This window comes from Octopus bimaculoides, chromosome 11, assembly GCF_046866305.1.
Source record: "Octopus bimaculoides isolate indiv1 chromosome 11, ASM4686630v1, whole genome shotgun sequence".
Classification (NCBI taxonomy): Eukaryota; Metazoa; Mollusca; class Cephalopoda; order Octopoda; family Octopodidae; genus Octopus; species Octopus bimaculoides.
The window spans coordinates 53,213,556-53,218,555 of record NC_142938.1 but is presented as its reverse complement, the minus strand read 5'-3'; positions in this window follow the sequence as shown (position 1 = coordinate 53,218,555).

Below are 5,000 nucleotides of genomic sequence, written 5' to 3'. Positions count from 1 at the left end.
TCTCACTGGGTGAATGACAAACAAGCTGTTAGTCTGCTCACAAGCCGACAAACATCTGAAACTATTTACAAAAGCCTGCAAAATCTTACTCAACCTTCTTGTATGTGAAGGACAGCTGATTGTACTTTTATATCAAAACATTGTACATAATATATTATCGATTTATTATTTTTTAAATTATTTCTATTAACAATTAAGAATACTTTTCTGACAGAATATCTATGAGAACTCTGCTTTTTAAATTTTTTTTTTTCAGAAATTGCCAGTAAAATAATATATTTCAATGAGAATATTCAAATTTTGGAAAGTTTTGCATATATTTCCTTTTTTATTAATACTATAAATCTATCGAATTTTTTTAAATCTTGGTAATGTCATAGACATAACCATATAAGTATATTCTTGCACTATATTTTTTTTGTGTGTATCACTCATTATATTGCAATATTTATTTGGAAACAACCTCTTCCCTCAAATATAAATATACCAATGTAGGAACCCCAACCCAGCTAATAACATGGCTTTTATGTGTTGCTCAACCTGTAAGAAATAACATGAAGTTTCCCTAAAATCATGCCCTGCTATCTTAAATAGGAAAATACACAGTGGGAAATAAGATCCTAGATTTATCCAGAAAGACAGAGTGGCCATAGCTGGAATAACTCCACCTCCCTGTCCCACTTCAACGGGTGACTCCAAGAACAAGGAAACAACTTTCCCAACATTGCATAAAGCATCTTTGACAGAAAATCTCCCTAATCACAGTTTGTAGTTGTCAAATCTGTCTTTGTGAGAGACTGCATATCAAGCTATAGGAAAACACATCTGTCCTAATGGTGCCATCACCCTACATCCACACAGTCATTGTTGCTTGCAATTAAATTATTTGCCACAAGCATCGTATCACTGCAGCTTACTTTCACACAGCTGCATTCACACCATGCAACCATACTTGGCACACAAAGTGATACATAACCTGACATCAGCAAACTAGTTATCTCCCCACATAGTAACTTCTGTCATTGAATAGCAACAAACTGACACCAGTATGTTACCACCTTTACCACATGGACTTTTTACTGAAAGAATTGCTATCAGTATCCAGCTGATACCTCCACATGATCTGAACTAACCTACAGAGTTCTAAATATTCTCTCTTAGAAATCACTTCAAAATTTCTTTTAATTTCTCTCCACTCTGACTCTGCTCACCTGAGAATGAATTTGTGTTCTGTGCTTTAAATAACGTGGGGCTGAGTCAACCTATTACTGAACACAACTCCTACTAAATATGTTGAATGCAATTGCCTTTTTCGTTTGTTCAATCCCTTATATGCATATATACATGGAATCCATAAAGGACAAAGGCATATCAAACTGAATCATGCCACAAATTGGTTAGACAGAAATGACACAAAACAGACAGTTAAAAATAGTCCATTAACATTGCATGGAATGCATCAATGAGGGAAGTTCACTGTTGTTTGGAAATCAACGAATTCAATAGTATCTGAAAGTATTTAAAATTATCCAACGATGAATAGAAACTTAAGTGTGGCATAAAAGCATGATAAAAACATGAATGAGTTATCTGGTTTTGCTACGATTGTTTCATTAGGAGTCTTTATTATGACATAAGCATAGTACAGTTAGTTAGATTGCATAATATGTTACATAATTCCAAACTCATCAAGTTACCAAATAAACAAATGAGCATTGGCTTACTGATTAATCAACAGATCATCAACAAGTAGAATTTCAAATCAAAATTACCGACATTTAAGAAATTTAAAGTGTGAGATATGTATCCAATCTGTCAAACTGCAGAAGTGGGTAGCAGAAGACGGTTGTGAATATAACGGCAGTTAAAGGCATTAATATTCTAACGAAGTTATTAAACCTACCGATCTTGTCCAAAAAGGCCAGAACTTATTTGAATACAGCAGATATTAGGCAGTGAGCATGACATTTGACTCTATCAAAATATGTTTAAAGACAGCTGCCAATGCTGCACCAAAAACACAAATATTGCATTATATGAATATGTAAAGTCAACGTTAGTTGTTCATTTGCTTAATTAATCTCGAGAGAAGGGTTCTGAAAAAAAAATTTACTGAACTAATTAATGGAGATCCAGTTAATTATTACACAGGGACAATATTTTAAGGCAAAAGTGTAGATTAGCTAAGTTCACTGTGAAATCCCAGAAGAGAGGGAGGGAAAAAAAGGACAGGGAGTAAAAAGAAAGAAATAAAAGATACAAAATAAGATAAATCAAATGGAGAGAAAAAGATTAGCTAGAAAGTTGTCCGAGCTCTGACAGAAAGATGGTATTGGCATAAACAATTAAATAAACGTGGACTCTAGGAAAATGTAAGTTGCATAGGTAATACAGTGTGTTAAAGACATAAATTTATGAAATTATGGAGGTTGACCAATGAAGTATATAGATATTAGTTAATTAGCTGCAATAAATCTATCAGTTGAAAGCCCAGAGCTTAATTGAGAAAGAAAAGTAGGACCAATGAACACAACAGATAAACCAAAGAACTGATAAACACAAAAATTTCCATAAATTATTTAGAATAAAGTAGATGAGTTAAATCATACAAGCACTGTAGAAGATAAGCATTACCTAATGATTTAAAATTATTGAGATTAATAAGGAGATGTTAAAAGAGTTTATAAGGTTTATAATAGTTATAGATGCTCTATACACTTATTAGTGTTAAGAGAGTTTATAAGATTATAATGAATTATATAGAATAATAAGATTTGTAAATAGGGAAGATGACGCAGTTAGCATAAAGATATCTCAATGCTAGAAGTAATTTGAAAAAGGTATAATGTTAAATAATGTAAATAATATAAAATATATATTACAATCATCAGTATTTAGTTGTAATAATAATAGTAATAACAACAACAACAACAACAACAACAACAACAACGACAACAACAATAATAACAATAATAATAATAATAGCAACAAAAACAACAACAGCAGCTATAATAATGATGAGAAAGTGGATGATAATAATGGCAATAATCATAACAACAGCAATAATAATATCAATAATGCTGATAATTATGTTAACACTGATGATAATAATATAATGAGTAACTATCTTTTGCATAACAATTCATATAAAAACACTAATAACAGTAATAATGTAAACAATAACAATAATAAGAGATATACTGATGTAAATGGTTGTGATAATGGTTAAGGTAATAGCTACAACTGTAGTAACTGTAATAATAATGGTAACAGATATAATTATTTTGGAGCCTGCTGATCTAAATGATGCTTATAATAATACCAATATGAACTTTAGTAATACTAGTGTTGAAGGAGTGACTAACACCGATCATACTTCTACTGATTATGATTGCATGCAACATAATGGTATGAATTATGTAGCTCATGATATTCTCATCCCAAAGTTATCTAGATCGTGTAATTTTAGAAAAAAATTTGAATGCCCACTAGAAATCAAATGCCTGACCAAAAACATTGTATATAAATGTAAATTTAGAACTAATCTACATACATTTACTTACATGGGTTCTACTTCTTTCAAATTAAGACTACATAATCTTCTTTACTCTTTTAGAAAGAGAGATTAAGTAAAAACAACATTGCTCTCCACAAAGGTCTGGGGTTTAAAAGACAAAATGTTGATTTTCATATAACGTGGAGCATCACTAGACATGCTAAGCTATTTGTTAGTGATAAATATTGTTATAATCTCTGATGTATGGAATTGCTGGAAATCATAACTCATAAACTGGATGAACTAAGGATCAAATACCTACTTTCTATGCGAAGAACTTTGTTTTACTTTAAACCAATTCTATAGGTCTTCCTTGAATGCTGGATACCTATCTACAAATCTATGTTATAGCCTATAGCCCTTTATCACAAGTAATAATTATCTTTATGTAGCTTAGCATACCTCAATACTATTATGGTTTTAACTAAGCATATTCAAACTACCCTAGCATACACTTAGTTCTAACAACAGGTACTGATGAGTGTAATACATATTTTAAATTATTTGTATTAACAAATGTGATAACTTTTTCAATTTACTTCTAGCACTGGGATATCTTTATGGTAATAGCATCATCTTCCCTAGTTACAGACCTTATAATTCTGTATAATTTATAATAATCTTATAAACTATCTTAACACTAAGTGTATAGAGCATCTATAACTATTATAAATCTTATAAACTCTTTTAGCATTTCGTTATTTATCTCAATAATATTAAATTATTAGGTAATGATTATCTCCTACTGCACTTGTATAATTTAACTCATCTACTTTATTCTAAATAATTTGTGGCAATTTTGGTAAATTATGGTTATTTATTGTGCTTATTGGTTCTTTGGTTTATCTGTCGTGTTTATTGGTCCTACTTATCTTTCTCAATTAAGCTCTGGGCTTTCAACTGATAGATTTATTGCAGCTAATTAACTAATAGTTCGTTGATCAACCTGCAAAATTTCGTGAATTTATATCTTTAAGTTAACACACTGTATTACATATAGAGCTTTCATTTTCCTAGAGTTCACATTTATTTAATCGTTTATGCCAATACCATCTTCTTGTCAGTGCTTGGACAACTTTCTATCTAATTCATTCTCTCTACTTGATTTATCTTATTTTGTGTCTTTTTTTCTTTCTTTTCACTCCCAGTCCTTCTTTTCCCTCCCTCTCCTCTGGAATTTCACAGAGAACTTAGCTAATCTACACTTTTGCCCTAAAATATTTTTCATGAAATAATTAGCTGGATCTCCATTAAATGATGGTAATATTCTATTAGTTCGGTTAAATTTTTTCAGAACACTTCTCTCGAGAATAATTAAGTGAATGAACAACTAATGTTGACTTTAAATTCATATAATGCCATAACTGTTTTTTTGGAGCAGCATTTTTTTGAAGCAACTGCTTTTAAAAATGTTTTGATAGTCTCAAATGTCATAATCACTGCC